Consider the following 19,177-nt stretch of genomic DNA (forward strand, 5'->3'; position numbering starts at 1 on the left):
AGGACCAAGCTTTGGTATAAGCCTTATATAAAGGCATCTGCTAATTTCAACTATTTCCAGGGTCTTGGTCACGTTCTAGGTCACCTCAATGTTTTGTCAATGTTTTGGAGTAGCGCCCATATAAAGGTTCCTCCTGATTTTACCTATTTCGAGGTTTTTCATTATATGGGACTATTATAAACAGTTGATGTATACTGTTTAATAAATATGCTATATTATTTGGGATTCCAAGTCTCAAAGTAAAACCTCTGGCTGGAAAATAGGGTCAGGTTTTTTGAAACACTATAAATCGCCCGGTAGGTGAAGCTATATTGACATTTTTTAATTGCATATTTATTCTCTTTAGTCGAGTCATAATTTAAACTAAAACTTGTGTCATATATGTGAGCCAGATGTATATATATATATATATATATATATATATATATATATATATATATATATATATATATATATATATTATGGGGTCTTAAATGTATATTTAAAACCGACAAGTTTGTAAATTGACCGACAAGTTTGTTTGAACTGTCAAACTAATTTTAGAAATTACATTTTTGAATAAAAGACTATTAAACTGCACACCTATACGACACCGTTTGGTGTCGTATAGGAAAACATATACAAATCTACTTATTTTTCAAAAAAAAAAAAAACAAAATCAATCTTCCCAAAAGTTTATACATCTTTCTGTATTCTTATATAATGGTTGTGAGCCAACGTTTATATCAAAGTTTAGGTCTTTTTCAAAGAAAAAAGCTTAACTGTACATCTAATATTAGGTTCTTAAAAAAATTGCATTATACCCTAATACTACGGGCCAGCAACGAGGTCCGGGTCAGCTAGTATATATAGATAAATAATTATTGTTCGTTGGTAATGGAATCAGATGAGAACGGCCGATTTGCATATTTTTTTGTACAAACGTTCGTCATACCCCGAGTTAGGTTTTTAAAGAAAAAATATTGGCCACGCCTACTCTGACGTTCACTATTTTGATTTATCTATAATCTTTATATTTGCAGATAATGAAGATATCGATTTGAAAATTATTACACGAGATACTGTTGACTTTCCCTCCAACCCTAGGGATTTACTTGGGGCATGTGGAACTGATCACGCTTCTTCTAATCTCTATATATAATAACCAATTGTTGTTCGTTGGTAATTGAACCAGTTGAGAACGGCTGGAACGATTGGGATATTTTTTTAAATGTTCGTCCTACCACGAGTTAGGTTTTTATGCAAAGAAAAAGTGGCCATGCCCAATTTTACGCCCATTTTTCGATCCAAAATAATGAAGATATCTGCTCCACAGTTAGTATACAACGTAATCTTGACTCTCCCTCTAAACCTAGGTATCTGTGTTGGTCATCCTCAGACTTCAGTTGAGGATGACTGGGCCGATTTAACTCAAATTTTCTTTTGGTTATTTGTAATTACACTGAAAACGTTTTCAAGAAAGAAAATTTTGAGAAAAGTCTCTAGAAAAATTGCAGAACTGTATTAACTGTTCTATTTGGATATGGAATTTTGTGTAGAATTGTATCAGATTCCTTTTGGAATTGAAAATTCTTATTGAAAAAACCCGAGAAATTATGCATATTTTGTATACATGCCGTTATATGGTTGACATAACAAAATGTTCAATTTTGATCAAAAACTACTTCTCGAAGCATCAAAACATTTAAAAGCTCAACGTGCTTTTAAACAGATATTGCCGGTATTGATTTCACAATACTCAAAACATTAAATGTCAAATTACAGTTCATTCGGTAGAAATTGTAACAAAAACATGACTAGATATGGAAATAATCCTACTTTTACGACCACTATTTACATTGATATAAAATCTTTATATGGGCCAAATGATAAAGATATTGAAATATTGAAATATTGGGTTTGAAAATTATTACAAGATATAATGTTGACTTTCCATCCAGCCCTATTTATTTATTTGGGCACTGAGGAACTGACCACGCCAACTTTCAATATGTGTATTAAAATCAAATGTCGTTCATTGGTAATTGAATCAGTTGAAAACGGCTGGACCTATTTCAACATTTTTTTTTAAATGTTCGCCAAACCCCGAGTTAGGTTTTTATGCAAATAAAAATTGACCACTCCCACTTTAACGCCCATTTTTTCGATTTACTTAAAATCCTGATATTTGCCAAAATAATGAATATATATGTTCGAAGTTAGTATACATGGTACGGTTGACTCTCCCTCAAACACTAATTATAAATTTGGTGTCAGAGAAACTGGCCACGTCCATTTCTTTAAATCTGTATGTATAAAGATAGTATAATATAGTATATATAGTATACTAAAAACGGTTCCGATTTGACTCAAATTTTCTTTCGGTTATTTGTTATTGGATTATTGGACAGTGTAAATTGTTTACGAAAAAAATTTGGGAAAAGCCCATAGAAAAGTCGAAAAACTGAATAAATCTAAAGTTTTTTTTTGATACAGAATTTTGTGTAGAATGCCATTACAATCGAAATTTCTTATTAAAAAATTCCGAACAAATCGGATTGATTGAGCATCAAAACACTCAAAATCTTAATGGAATCAGTTGAGAACGGCTGGACCGATTTGCATATTTTTTTTTGCACAAACGTTCGTCATACTCCGAGCTAGGTTTTTTAAGAAAAAAATTTTGACCACGCCTACTTTTACGACCACTATTTCGACTTATATAAAATTTTTATATGTGCCAAATAATAAAGATATCGGTTTGTAAATTATTACACGAGATACTGTTGACTTTCCCTCCAACCCTAGGGATTTACTTGGGGCATGAGGAACTGATCACGCTATCTTCTAATCTCTATATATAATAACCAATTGTTGTTCGTTGGTAATTGAACCAGTTGAGAACGGCTGGAACGATTGGGATATTTTTTTAAATGTTCGTCCTACCACGAGTTAGGTTTTTATGCAAAGAAAAAGTGGCCATGCCCAATTTTACGCCCATTTTTCGATCCAAAATAATGAAGATATCTGCTCCACAGTTAGTATACAACGTAATCTTGACTCTCCCTCTAAACCTAGGTATCAGTGTTGGTCATCCTCAGACTTCAGTTGAGGATGACTGGGCCGATTTAACTCAAATTTTCTTTTGGTTATTTGTAATTACACTGAAAACGTTTTCAAGAAAGAAAATTTTGAGAAAAGTCTCTAGAAAAATTGCAGAACTGTGTTAACTGTTCTATTTGGATATGGAATTTTGTGTAGAATTGTATCAGATTCCTTTTGGAATTGAAAATTCTTATTGAAAAAACCCGAGAAATTATGCATATTTTGTATACATGCCGTTATATGGTTGACATAACAAAATGTTCAATTTTGATCAAAAACTACTTCTCGAAGCATCAAAACATTTAAAAGCTCAACGTGCTTTTAAACAGATATTGCCGGTATTGATTTCACAATACTCAAAACATTAAATGTCAAATTACAGTTCATTCGGTAGAAATTGTAACAAAAACATGACTAGATATGGAAATAATCCTACTTTTACGACCACTATTTACATTGATATAAAATCTTTATATGGGCCAAATGATAAAGATATTGAAATATTGAAATATTGGGTTTGAAAATTATTACAAGATATAATGTTGACTTTCCATCCAGCCCTATTTATTTATTTGGGCACTGAGGAACTGACCACGCCAACTTTCAATATGTGTATTAAAATCAAATGTCGTTCATTGGTAATTGAATCAGTTGAAAACGGCTGGACCTATTTCAACATTTTTTTTTTTAAATGTTCGCCAAACCCCGAGTTAGGTTTTTATGCAAATAAAAATTGACCACTCCCACTTTAACGCCCATTTTTTCGATTTACTTAAAATCCTGATATTTGCCAAAATAATGAATATATATGTTCGAAGTTAGTATACATGGTACGGTTGACTCTCCCTCAAACACTAATTATAAATTTGGTGTCAGAGAAACTGGCCACGTCCATTTCTTTAAATCTGTATGTATAAAGATAGTATAATATAGTATATATAGTATACTAAAAACGGTTCCGATTTGACTCAAATTTTCTTTCGGTTATTTGTTATTGGATTATTGGACAGTGTAAATTGTTTACGAGAAAAATTTGGGAAAAGCCCATAGAAAAGTCGAAAAACTGAATAAATCTAAAGTTTTTTTTTGATACAGAATTTTGTGTAGAATGCCATTAAAATCGAAATTTCTTATTAAAAAATTCCGAACAAATCGGATTGATTGAGCATCAAAACACTCAAAATCTTAATGGAATCAGTTGAGAACGGCTGGACCGATTTGCATATTTTTTTTTGCACAAACGTTCGTCATACTCCGAGGTAGGTTTTTTAAGAAAAACATTTTGACCACGCCTATTTTTACGACCACTATTTCGACTTATATAAAATTTTTATATGTGCCAAATAATAAAGATATCGGTTTGTAAATTATTACACGAGATAATGTTGACTTTCCACGGCTAGACCGATTTCAAAATTTCTGATATCTGTTTGAAAGTTAGTATACATGGTACTGTTGACTCTCCTTCCAACACTAAGTATCTATTAGGAGTCAGAGGAACTGGCCACGCTTATTTCTTTCAATCTATATCTATAAAGATAGTATAAATATTATAGTTAGACATCTAATGAAAAAGGCTCCGGTTTGTCTCAAATTTTCTTTCGGGTATTTGTTATTGGACAGTGGAAATTGTTTACGAGGAAAATTTTTTGAAAAGCCCCTAACATCATCAAATTACCGAATATCGGGGGGTACCGTTATATGGGGGCTATACGATATTGTGGTCCAATATAGCCCATCTTCGTACTTGACCTGCCCGCAGACAAAAGAGGGATCTGTGCAAAATTTTAGCTTCCTATCTTAATTCGTTTAGACTGTAGCGTGATTACAACAGATGGACAGACGGACGGACCGGACTAAATCGTCTTAGAATTTTACGCTGATCAAGAATATATATACTTTGTTGGGTGTAAAATGATTATTTCGAGGAGTTACAAACGGAATGACGAACTTAATATACCCCCTCATACTACGTATGGTGGAGGGTATAAAAAATCCAAATTATGTTGAAATTGGTTGAGGTTTGGATATAGCTCCCATATATATTTCGGCCGATTTCACATATTTGATGCAGCAAACACGATTCCAATGAAATTCGGAATAAGTAAATATCAGAATGTGTTGTGGAATAAAAATTATTTTTCCAAATTATACTGAAATTTTTTGAGGTTTGGATATACCTTCCATATATATTTTCGGTCGATTTCGTATATTTAATCAGAAAAAAAAATCCAACAATTTCAATTTTCAAAGTGTGACGTAATTTGGTCCAAAAATAAATTCTTTCAAATTATATTGAAATCTGTTTAGTTTGGGATATGATTGTGGCCCACAACGCCTTTGCTATGGTATTAGGCTAACAGTAAAAAACTACCCAAATATTTAATTGAGGATACTATTATTGTGGGGAAGTATGTAGCTATCTCGAATTCTCTAATAGCAACAGAAACTCCACTCAACTTCAAAAGATTGCAATTTCCTGCACGCTTGGCTTTTGCTATGAAATTAATAAATCCGAAGGACAAATTCTTCGTGTATGCGGACTAACTTTGGCATGTTCCTGCTTTTCTCATGGACAGCTGTGCCTGGCATGTTCACGTGTTGACCGAGAGACTTGTTTGTTTACGCATTGAAGTCTTACTTAAATAGTTAGCAGACTAACAGGATATTCAAGGATAAGATTGAAAGCGGCCTTAATAGGATATTCAAGAATACCGATTAATATATCAACACGATTGCGAGAGACTCTGATAAGTACTCAAGTAGGCTACCGGGATAATCAAAGCTACGGTTGCGAGAGACTTTAATATGCCCTCAAGCAGACTGCGAGGATAATAAAGGATAGGGTTGCAAGAAAGCTTAATAAGTACTCTATTGGACTTCAAGAACTTAATACGTTGAAAGAGAACACAATAAGTACTTAAGCAGACTAGAAGAATATTCATATATATGGTTTCGAGAGACTTTAATAAAAACTACAGTAGACTACACGTATATTCAAGAATGGGATTGCGAGAGACTGAAATATGTGCTTAAACAGACTTATAGGATTTTCAAAGCTACGGTTGCGAGAGACCGTAGTATGTACTCTAGCAGACTACAGGGATATTCGTAGCTATGTTTGCGAGTAGGTACTCAAGCAGACTACAGGTATATTCAAAGCTACAGTTTCGAGAGTCCTTAATATAAACTCAAGCAGACTACAAAACTATTCAAAATTTCGGTTGCGATACACGTTAAAAAAGTACGCAAGCAGACAAAAGGGATATTCAAAGCTACAGTTCCGAATTATCTAAATTAGAACCCAAGCAGACGGCAAGGATATTCAAATATACCGTTGCGAGAGATCTTAATGCGTACTCAAGCAGACTACAGAAATATTCAAAGATAAGATTGCAAGAAGCCTGCAGGGACCTTTATAGCTATGGTTGCCAGAGACCTTAATAGATACTCAAGCTTTAAAAAAGTATGCAAAATTACACAACGGACTACAGTGACATTCAAAGCTAAGGTTGTTGAATGGCTGAAAAATTACTCGAGCAGACTACAGGGATTTTCAATGCCACAGTTGGGAGATACCTTATAAATGTTCAAACAGAACACAGGGCTAATCAAGTGTCCAAAATCATATAAATACCGAATATAGTGGGTGCCTATTAATAGGGCCTATACTATCTAAATGGCATAATTCGAGGAGCTATCAATGGAATTATGGTAAACTGAAAGTATCACTGAACCGGTTTCGTTGATTTTTTTCCATTGACCCAATGAAAAACACTTACTTTGCTTTTTGGTTTCATTTAATATATGAAACGGATTTCATTAATGTTACGAAACTACTTATTTTTACAAAATTCAGTAAAAAATGTGAATATAGAAATTATGTATAACCACGCTGCCTGATACAAACAAGTACGGAACCAAAGTATTTATAATTAGAGAGAAAGTTGTGATAATTGTTATTTTTAAATTTGTGCACCAATTTAATGAAGCAGTTTCATGAAATGAATGAAACGTTACGATATGGAGTTCGTTCTAGGCCAAACAAATGATGCATGGAAATTTTAATTTAAATTTAACAATAAAGGCGACCTACATTTCGTTCATAAAAATACGTGGGCAGACTTACTAACATTCATAAACCGACTCAGAATGTTATTTTATAAAAAAAGTTATAAAGGGTTTATCTTGCGTATTTATACCCGTTACAACGGTAAAATACCCTCTACCACAGTGTGGTGTATGTATTAAGAAGTAAAAATCAGCAAATTTTGGACCGGACCGAAATTTTAATACCCTCCACCATTTGGAAGGATATCGAAAAAGTTTAAAAGCCCGTCGAAATATACCATTAAACTAAAAACCGTTATAAGGGGGAAACGAAGATCTCGACCTGCAAAAGTATTTTTTGTCATAGGCTGTAGTACGATACGAAATTTGAAGCAATTCCGTTGAAAAATGTGGCTATACGAAGACATGGACCTATATCAACAATGTTCCGCCACACGAACTACAAATACTATTTTTGGACAAATCTGTGGAAAAATAATCAAAATACCGAATATCGGGAAGTATCGTTATATGGGTGATACACGATATCGTGGATCGATATAGCCCATCTTCGTACCTGACCTGCCTGCAGACAAAATACTGATCTGTACAAAATTTTAGTTCCTATCTTAATTCCTTTTGACCCTAGCGTGACTACAACAGACGGATGGACAGGGCTAAATCGTCTTAGAAATATACGCTGATTAAGAATATATATACTTTATTAGGTCTACAATTGTTCTTCCGATGAGTTACAAACGCAAATGATGAACTTAATATACCTTCCAGACCATAAAAGTAATAATTAACATAATAAGAAGCAAACATTTATAACCATTTATTGAAAACTAGCTGGCCCGGTCCGCGTTGCCGGCCCGTAATTTTAGTCTTTAATGCTTATTATATCCCCCACCTTGGAAAGGAGGGTATATTAACTTTTTCATTCCGTTTGTAACATCCCTAAATGTTCGTCATAGACTCCGTCTGTATGTCTGTTTATTTAAATTACGATACAGCCCACATTATTTGACGTAGAGCTTCAAAATTTAGCAGAACAATTTGTACTGTGTATAGGATGGTTGGTATTGAAAATGGTCCACGTTTTGGTATAGTCCCCATATAACGGTACCTCCCGAAATTCGTTATTTTGACGATTTTTGTCACATTTCTCCTCGGATTTGTCCGCGTTGCCGGCCCGTAGTTTTAGTCTTTAATGCAAATTTAGCATAGCATAATATTTCACAAATCTAGCTCATAAAGGTGAACAAATTTTAATATAAATATTGATTCGACTAATCAAAATAATTTCTGAATAGTGAAAGTTAATTACGCTTTTACACCCATTACCATAGCACCTCAAATTGCGCATTAGAGTCCCCAAAAAGTCTATGTTCTTGTTCATAGTAAAATTCAATGACGATTAAACAATACCCGCGTTGTTGTCCGCCAATCGGTAAACATCACTATAGATCGGCGGGCCTGGGGACTATATGGGGACTGTACCAAAATATTTACGTATGTTGATATTTTTCTGTAAGACGGTTCTCTACTCACAAAGTAGCCTAAATACAGCAAATAATGGCCAAATCAGTTGAAAAACGTGGCCAAGAAACAGCTGAAATCAGGGATACATTTATATAAGGGTTATAACAAAACGTGGCCCAACCAATATTCTCTTGGGGGTTACAAATTCAATAAAAAACAAAATTTTCTTTTCTGACCACCAATTAGATGTGAAAGTGGACTTGGAGATACTCCAATGTAGGGACTTTACTTAAATAAATTCCTGTGTGGCAATTATCTGTATGATGGTTCCCTACCCCAGGGTAGCATAAATACAATTTTTAGCCAAATCAATTAATGAATATGGTCAAAACCAAAATGGGCCCTACTCTGAAAATTTCAAACTTTATGCGAAGAGGTTTTCTACCTCCTTAGAAACAAATATGCCAAATAATGTCCAAAATATTAAAAAAGTGACCAAGACACCAAAAAAACTTAAATCATACGATGGTTATATAAATATGAAATCGGATTGTACCCTTATCCGTGAGTTATGATCGATATCATGACCTGCAAAAGCGATTAAAGGTATCTCGAATGTTTGGGAAGAATTTCTGGAAGGATAGAAATTCTTTTCTTACTAAGAGTCCCATTCGCTCTACTATTTTCCACCCTTTATATTTGGTATTTTTCTGATTGTACATTGGACGGATTATTGAGACAGGAAAGAAGTAGTTCCACGCTTTGAAATGAGCCCCATTAGGGTTTTTCGGTAATTTTCGTTTGTTCAAATGTGTTCGCATCTTCCAGCTGAACCACGATGTCGGCCCTGGAGTTGAAAGGTAGATGTCAGTTAACATCGTATTTCCCACTTATTTAATTTTTTGGTGAAAATTTGTATATAGTGAAAAATTATTCTTTATTTTGTTCACAAAAAATTTACTGAATTCAATTAGATAATACAAATTGAAAAAAAAAATTGACAAAAGAAGAATAACACATTGAAAAAATCTTCAACTTGTTCGCTGATTTTTTACAGAAAATGTTTAAAGATCCTTATATAGTTTGTCAATAGAATGTACTTCTATTTTAAAATTCGATTCCATTAAATTATTTCGACATCATCTATTCCGTTTCGCCACCACATAATTCGGTACTACACTTCCATGTAACTCGACATCAATTTCATTTCTCAAGAAATCAAGTCAATTAAATAAATTGGTATTAATATTTGAATTCAAAAAAAAAATAAAAAAGTAAAAAAAACACTACAAATGTACATTAGAAAAAAGTAAGTCAAAATGGAAAAACATTATGCAAAATAAAACATTACTATTGTACATTTCAAAAGTCAAAATGAAAATGTTAATATAACACATTTTTACGCGATTTTTTTGGATATTATCCTTTTCGGAGAGGAGACAATTCCGAATTTGTATGAATCGTTAAAATTAGTCCAGCGGTTCTTAAGTTATAAGCGTAGTAACTAACACAACTTTCTTTTATATATATAGAAGATTAATATTGCCGAAAAAAATTATTATTAATCAATGCTTGATTTAGATTGTTTTGCTGGCTTTCATTATTTTATTCATCGACGTAAAACTAATCTACAAAATAGTCAAAATAACCTATGACAAAAAATAAGTAAGAAGATATTTATGTAGCGACAGCATTGCAATATGTTCACATATTTTTTAAAAACCAAACATTTTCTACCGAATGTAGAAAACGTGAGTTATATGTAATAACCTGTGAAAAATGCATCGAGATTATACTGTATTCCATGAAATTAAAAGGTTTGTTTTCACAAAAAGCCTACGTGCCAACCAAACAAAAACAAGTACAACCGTTATTTGGTCTCTGCAAAGCAAACACATCTTTAATTATTTCAACAATAACTCCTTAAACTTTTCATCAGAATCGAAAATTTGACAAAAAAGTTCTGTTGATGGTTTTTCCTATTCTCCTCACCAAATCTAAACATTCTTCATCATATACATAAGTTGTTGTAAAAAAAATACCAAATTACTGTGCCAGCATATGCATGCACACATTCTTTCATGTAAAGCACACACTTTACCTCTCCCACATATAAACAACCACCATTTAAATTTGTTATTCTCTTTTGTTCTCACCTGCAACAAAAATGCACATCATAATTTCCAAAAAAAAAAAAAAAAAACAAAAAAAAAAGTAAAAAAGCAGTAAGTTCGGCCGGGCCGAACTTTAAATACTCTCCACCATTTGGAACGAATTAAAAAAATTTTCAAAAAAATAAAATCCAATAAAAATTCTTTTAAAATCTTTAAAATATCTAATATAGGAAGGTGCCGATATATGGGGGATATACGATATTGTGGACCTATAAAGACAAATCTATGTCTGCGTGCAAAGTACTCACAAGGAACTCCATGTATGGATTTTCAGATAATTCCATTGGAAAAAGTGGCTAAAATCATCAAAATACCGAATATAGGGGAGTACCGTTATATGGGGGATATACGATATTGTGGACCTATATAGACAATTCCGTTTCAGAGGTAAAGTGCTCACAAAGAACTCCGTGTGTGGATTTTCAGACAATACGATTGGAAAATGTGGGTCAAATCATAAAATACCGAATATCGGGAGGTACCGTTATATGTGGGATATACGATATCGTAGACCTGTATAGACAATTCTCTCTCAGGGGGTGAAGTACTCACAAGGAACTACTTGTGTTGAATTTAAGCCAATTCCATTGAAAAGCGTGGCTAACATCATCAAAATACCGAATATCGGGGGTTACAGTTATATGGGGGATATACGATATCGTGGACCTATATAGACAATTCTTTTTGAGGAGGTAAAATGCCCACAAGGGACTCCTTTTGTGGAATTTCAGACAATTCCATTGAAAAATGTGGCTACAATCATCAAAATACCGAATCGGGGGTACCGTTACATGGGGCTATACGATATTGTGGACCTATATAGATAATTCTCTGCCGAGGTATAAAGTACCCACAAGGAACTCTTTGTGTGGATTTTCGGACAATTCCGTTGAAAAATGTGGGTAAAATCATCAAAATACCGAATATCGTCGGGTACCGTTACATGGGGGCTATACGATATCGTGGACCTGTATGGACAATTCTCTGCCGAGGTATAAAGTACCCACATGGAACTCCCTGTGTGGATTTTCAGACAATTCCGTTGAAAAATGTGGGTAAAATCATCAAAACGGGGAGTACCGTTATATGGGGAATGTACGATATCGTGGACCTGTATAGACAATTCTCTCTCAGGGGGTAAATTACTCGCAAGGAACCACTTGTGTGGATTTTAAGACAATTCCATTGAAAAATGTGGCTAACATCATCAAAATACCGAATATCGGGGGTACCGTTATATGGGGGCTATACGATATCGTGGACCGATATAGCCCATCTTCGAACTTGACCTGCCTGCATACAAAAGAGAGATCTGTGCAAAATTTTAGCTTCCTATCTTAATTCGTTTAGACTGTAGCGTGATTACAACAGACGGACGGACAGGGCTAAATGTCTTAGAATTTTACGCTGATCAAGAATATATATACTTTGTTGGGTCTAAAATGATTATTTCGATGAGTTACAAACGGAATGGCGAACTTAATATACCCTCCATACCTTTTTTGGTGGAAGGTATAAAAATGCTGCAGCAGAAGAAAAAACTCTTTACCCTCCCCCTATATGTACTAACAAAGATCAACCACCATTAAGATGAGAACAAAAGAGGATAACATATTTTCATGGTGGTTGATGACAAACAGCCACACAGACAAACCGTTAGTCGATATTGTCATTTGCTGTCGAAAAGAAAAAAAGAAATAAATCAGATTCTTGGTTATTTTTTGAAGTGAACGCACGTGAAAAAGTGAAAGTATTATGTTAAAGAGATTTTGTTTTGTGGTAAAGTGTTTTGGGAGGACAGAATGCTTGGAATAACAGTATACTTGGAAAAGTACAAATATGAAGTGCTTTGTGTGTGCTAAAGATTTTGTAAAAAAAAAATATATATATATATATATATATATATATATATATATATATATATATATATATATATATATATATATATATAATCTTTTTAAAGATTTAAAAGAATATCATTTTCTGAAAATGCACGACAATTATGTGTTGCGATAGTGTATATTCATGCTAATATAGCTTTATATTGTTTTTTGTATACCCCCCATCATAGTATGGATATACACTCCATACTATGGTGGAGGGTTTGTCATTCCGTTTGTAACACTTCGAAATATATATTTTAGACCCCATAAAGTATATATATATATATTCTTGATCAGCATAAAATTCTATGTCGTTTTAGCGATGTCCGTCCGTCTATCCGTCCGACGTCTGTGGAAATCACTCTAGCTTCCGAACGAATTGAAGTAGATTGATAAAATTTTACACAAATGTATGTTATGTTTGCAGGCCTTTTGGTATTGAACGTTTTGGTAAAGCCCCCATATAACGGTAGCGAATTTATTCACCGGAATTGTTTCAAATTTGACATTTAAAGTTCGTAATGGATACTACAGCCTAAGACAGAAAATTGTCTGTGCAGGTCCACGTTTTATAACTCCAATTGTACTTCCCTATATTCGGTATTTTGATGATTTTAGCTACATTATAAACAGATTTTTTTTCAAGTTTCGCATTTGAATATTGTAATAGTTTATGACAAAAGTTGCCTATGCAGGTCCATGTCGTCGTATATACCCTAATATACGGCTACAGTCGGTATTTTTAAGACTTTAACAGGATTTTTAATTTACCAAATGGTGGAGGGTATACGAAGTTCGGCCCGGCCGAACTTACAGGAGGATTTTTTATATGTATATATGAAACCATGCTGTTCTTGAACTCATGACTATTTATCTTGGGTCTAGGAAACCCAAAAACGGCGGATTTTTTTCTTATACTTTGATGGTTATTAAATACCTATAAATAAATTTAAAACTATTTAATTTGAAACTATTAATTCCAAGTGTTAAGATTTAAATTTAAAATCCCTTTCTATTTCGAATGTAAAGTTTTATATTAAGTATTAATTCGTATTTCAGATTTTATATTTTAATTATTAATTTATCTAAATTATAATTTAAAATGAGTTTAATTAATCGAAATTATATATTTAAATAAATATTCAATTATTTTAATATTAATATTTATTCACATACTAGTCTTCGTTGCCGTCCCGTAGTTTTAGTCTTTAATGCATAGTTTTTTAAGCATAATAATCAGTGTTGCCACCAAGAAAACTACATATTACACATTGAGAATGGAAAAATTACGCATTTTATACATATATCAACATTTTTTTTATTTTTTGTAATAATGACTATAAGGCAAAAATCAACTTAAATAAATAATGAATAACTAAAATATAATTCGAATTTATAATTCAAATTTTAGAAATTACGTTATCTCTGTTTAATCAAAAAATACGATTAGTACTTCCAACTTTTATCATTCATTTCATGTGTGGTCCCACTTCCTACGTATACCTTCTTCTGTAAAATCGATGCAACTGTATCTGATGACTTTTGTTCCTAAAATCTGTTTTGCAGTTATTTAAAGAGCTAAATATTCTTTCTGCAGAAGCATTTGAAAAGGAAAGTATTAAAATATACGTAATGACTTTTTGTAATGTTGGAAATAGTACGTTTCCTAAAGAATTTTTTAACTTAAATACTTTCTGCTAGTATATTTCTGGTTCCAAATTTTCATCAAGTTTAAACTTTTCGTACTCTAAAAGTGCATGTCGCCACTCATTATCGAGTTGCTGCAAATTAATATTGAAGGATGGAAATCTTTTTTTAAAAATAGTTAATATTTTGGGTTGAAAAGTTTGAGCTATTTTTGGATTCACTATATCCACTATAGTGTAAACATCGTCACTAAAACCAAATCTTGATTGTATTTGCTTAATTGCTTCTGTATAAAATTCTCTACAAAATTGAAGTATTACTGTTTTTTCTGAAGTGCACTGTGATAAGGATTCATTTGCAACAACACCAATATATATATCATTTAAGTGAACAAATATATTTGAATCCGACATGTTAATTTTCCACAAGCATTGTGTTTTGAAAATATCTACTTTTATATAATTTGAAAATAAAGTTTGCAATATTTTTATAACCTCAGTTTTCATTTCATATAATACTGGCTTTTCTGACTGAAAAAGAACATTAAATAAAGTTAAAATATCTAGAACATACGATAAAAATTCGTAATAAATTTTAGTTTTTGGATTATCTAGTGCCTGCAATATGGATTCAGTAATTTTAGAAGGATCTTCAAAAACTTCTAGTCTAAAAAACTTCTTAATGGTTCATACTGTTCTAAAATGCGATTTACACATGAATGTATCGAAACCCATCTGGTTATTACTGGTGACAATATTTTGTGAATACCAGTTTGAAAATATTCTTGAAATTCTTGAAGGTTTTTCTGGCGAATATAACTCCTATTAAAATAGGAATCTATATTTCGTAGCAAATCTTCCAAATATATTGGCAATCTAAGGCAAGCCTTGGATGCTACTAAATGTATTAAGTGGCAGTAGCATTTTATTAATACAATATCTGGCTTCTCTTCTTTTAATAATTTCGCTACAGAGTTATATGGGCCAAACATAACATTAGGTGTATCTGCGGCAAATCCGACTAAATTTTCAAATGGTATTCCTTTATCAATTATGGAGGTTTTAAGAACTTGAAAGATGTCAATAGCTGTAGATGACAAACACTCTTTGTGTCCTCGTGTCCTCGCTATAATAGACTACAGCAAAAGCTATCTGCTTTGTTGTGCTTATATCCGTTGTTTCATGTATTATAATAGAAAAACACGTATTCTTTAGTTTATCATATAGCTCCTTTGAAAAAATTGGGCCTAAAACTTTTTTCATCAACGCTGTTGCTTTAGTTCTACCAAGACTTACATCTTTTAATGTATCGCAGTCTGGAAAAGATGATTTTAGCACAGGTGTTAGCTCATCCACAAGTCTAAATGGCAAATTAATTGTTGCTAACGTTCCAACCAATTTTAATTTAGCCCTTCTGACTTTTGGTTTATTAAATGCGAATTTTCCAAAGCTATCACAATGTCGGAAGTCAATCTGATGGCAGAAGCAGCGTTCTTGTGAAAAGTTGTTTCCATATGTCTTGATAATACCGGCTTATGGCACAATAACTTTTTATAGCATAGTCTGCAAAAGGCTAACTCCTGTCCATCATTAAATATTTTGACGAGCCAGCCCTTGAATTCTGCTTTCTGTAACCATGCAGGTTGGAATCTAAATCCATTCTTTTCTGCCATCTCTGAAATAAAATAGTCCTAAAGTCTCGGATTGGTTGAATATTTTCTCATAAATACATACCTGCAATAAAACGTCCAATGTTTAAAATATTTGTTTATTTTACAAACACCTTTTCCCTTTTTTAGACACAACAATTCAAAGAAACGCAAGCGAAAACAATAAATGAAACAAATAAAAGCCCACAACCGTTATTCTTTATTGTTATTCTCTTATAGGTTTCGTTGCATATTGAAAGCATCATCTTAATCATTTGGCACATGTGTAAGAAAAGGACGAATATCTACCTTTACCACAAAACAGTGTTGGCAATAGCAAAAACATAATAAAAAAGTGTCACGTCAATCAATGAATTACACATGGTTTACACATGACACTAATTACACATCAGCGACACATGCAATGAAAAATTACACACGATATGTGTCATGGTAGAAAAATAGAGGTAGATGCATCAACGCTTGGGAACATTGATATGTCAAAATGCTTTTTCAAAAATAAGTAGATTTTGTCATGTTTTCTTATACGACACCAATCGGAGATTGTTATGATATTCGTTTTTCAACAATTTTTACGAATTTGAATAATTTTTCATTCAACATTTTCAATTTCAAATTTAGTTTGACAGTTCATTGTCCCAGCAGCTGTGTCGATGCGACTACCTGTATTCTTCTACCATGATATGTGTAATTACACATGAGGTGGCAACACTGATAATAATTCACAAATCTGGCTCACATAAGTGGCATAGTTTTTAGTATAAACGATGACTCGATTTAATAGAAATAAATACGTCTTTAAAAAAAAACCTGAACCTATTTTTCAGTAAGAGGTTTTAGTTTGAGAGATAAAAACCTAAATAATATAGAATATATATTAAAAAGTATACATTAACTGTATGTAATAGGCCCATGTAAGACGGTTCTCTACCGCAAAGTAGCCTAAACACACATTTTAAGTCAAATCGATTCGAAAATATAATAATAAAACCCGCGACATAGGTAAAATCAGTAGGTACTTTTATATGAGCGATACTCCGAAACATTGACATTGAAAAATTTCCGCGAAGAGGTCTTCTACCAAAAGCTAGATGCGAAATAAGGGCAAAATCAATTGAAAAATGTGACCAAGACCCTGGTAATAGATAAAATCACTTTTAAGGGCTCGGAAGAATTTTCCGTGCATATGAATCCTTTTCTTACTATATTTTCAATTCACTCTACTATTTCGTATAGTCCGCACATTACAGTGCCTCTTCATGTTCGGTATTTCACTGATTGAAGTCCAAATGAATTTTCCATTTTGAGTTCTCATTGGATTATTTCCATATCTAATCAAAATTGAAAATTTTGGTATGGCAACCATATAACAGCATGTATAAGAATATATGAAAACTTTCTCTATTTTTCTGTTTTTTTTTTTTTCAATAAGAATTTTCAATTCCAAAAGACATTCTGAAACAATTCGACACAAAATTCCATATCATAATAGAACAGTCAATTTTTTCAGTTCCACGATTATTTTCCTTTGACCCCAAACAGATACCCAGGGTTGGGGGCGGGGAGAGAGTGAAGATTATGTCGTACACTAACTGTGGAACAGATATCTTTATGATTTTACCAACTATTAGTATTTTAGATACATTGACAAAATGGGCGCAAAATTGGGCGTGGTTACTTTTTCTCTGCATAAAACCCTAAATCGACGAACATTTAAAAAAATATCCAGATAGTTCCAGCCGGTCTCAAATGATTCAATTACCAACGAACAATAATTGGTTTATATATAGATTAAAAAGTAGGTGTGGTCAGAGAAAGTCAACAGTATGTCGTGTAATAATTCTAAAACCCATATCTTCATTATTTGGCATATATAGGGATTTAAGATAAATCAAAATAGTGAGCGTAAAAGTAGGCGTGGGCAATATATTTTTTTTTTTAAAACCTAAGTCGGGATATGACGAACGTTCTCAACTGATTCTATTACCAACGAACAACAATTGATTTTTATATATAGATAATATATAACATTGAATGTCAAATTTTATTTATTAATTTTATAATTAAAGTATATTATATAAATAGGTATTTCAAATGATAAGCTGTTTAAAAGAAAATTTTATTTGTATTTTAAATGATATAAAATATATTTTATATATAGTTGGATTTGAAATACAAATTAATATTTCTTTTTAAAAGCTTATCATTTGATATTAATATTTATATAATATTCTTTATTTGTAATAAATTTTGATCAATTATTTAATTAATTTTATTTATTTAATTATAATTTTATTCTTAAATTTTAATAATCTGTATATATAAAAGAAACTTGCGTTAGTTACTACGCTTATAACTTAACTTTTTAACTTAACTTAACTTAACCGCTGGACTGATTTTAACGATTCATACAAATTCGGAATTGTCTCCTGTCCGAAACGGATAATATCCAAAAAATCGCGTAAAAATGTGTTATATTAACATTTTCATTTGCCTGATTTTTTTCCATTTTGACTTACTTCTTTCTAATGCACATTTGTATTGTTTTTATATTTTATTTTTGAATTCGAATATTAATACCAATTTTTTTAATTGACTTGATTTCTTGAAAATTGAAATTGATAGCGGGTTACATGGAAGTGTAGTACCGAATTATGTGGGGGCGAAACGGAATAGATGATATCGAAATAATTTTGGTCACACCAAAGTTAAAAGATAATTACTTTTTCAAAATTGCTAAAAAATCACAAAAAAGAGATCTCGAAAAAATTTTTCAATGGAATCTAATTTTAAAATAATAGTACATTCCATTGACAAACTTTGCTGTAAAAAAATCATTGAACAAGGTGAAGATTTTTCCAATTTGTTATTCTTTTTTGTCAATTTTTTTCAATTTGTATTATTATATTGAATTCAGTCGATTTTTTGTGAACAAAATAAAGGATAATTTTTCACTATATACATTTTTTCACCAAAAAAATGAAATAAGTGCGAAATACGATGTTAACTGACATCTACCTTTTAACTCCAGGGCCTACATCTTAGTTCAGCTGGAAGATGCGAACACATTTAAACAAACTAAAATTACCCAAAAAGCCTAATGGGGCTCATTTCAAAGCGTGGAACTACTTCTTTCATGTGACAATAATCCGCCCAATGAGAGCTCAAAATGCAAAATTCTTTAA

General features: G+C 32.2%; 1 protein-coding gene and 1 pseudogene across 6 annotated transcripts in view; both read right to left on the reverse strand.

Moving 5' to 3' along the window:
* Positions 1-19,177, reverse strand: part of LOC101900172 (fat-like cadherin-related tumor suppressor homolog) — a 466,944-nt gene that overhangs the window by 41,157 nt on the left and 406,610 nt on the right. The gene's annotated exons all lie outside the window — the stretch shown is intronic.
* On the reverse strand, positions 14,106-15,612 carry LOC109613944 (uncharacterized; annotated as a pseudogene).

Source organism: Musca domestica, unplaced genomic scaffold (genome assembly GCF_030504385.1).
Source record: "Musca domestica strain aabys unplaced genomic scaffold, Musca_domestica.polishedcontigs.V.1.1 6, whole genome shotgun sequence".
In the NCBI taxonomy this organism is placed as follows: Eukaryota; Metazoa; Arthropoda; class Insecta; order Diptera; family Muscidae; genus Musca; species Musca domestica.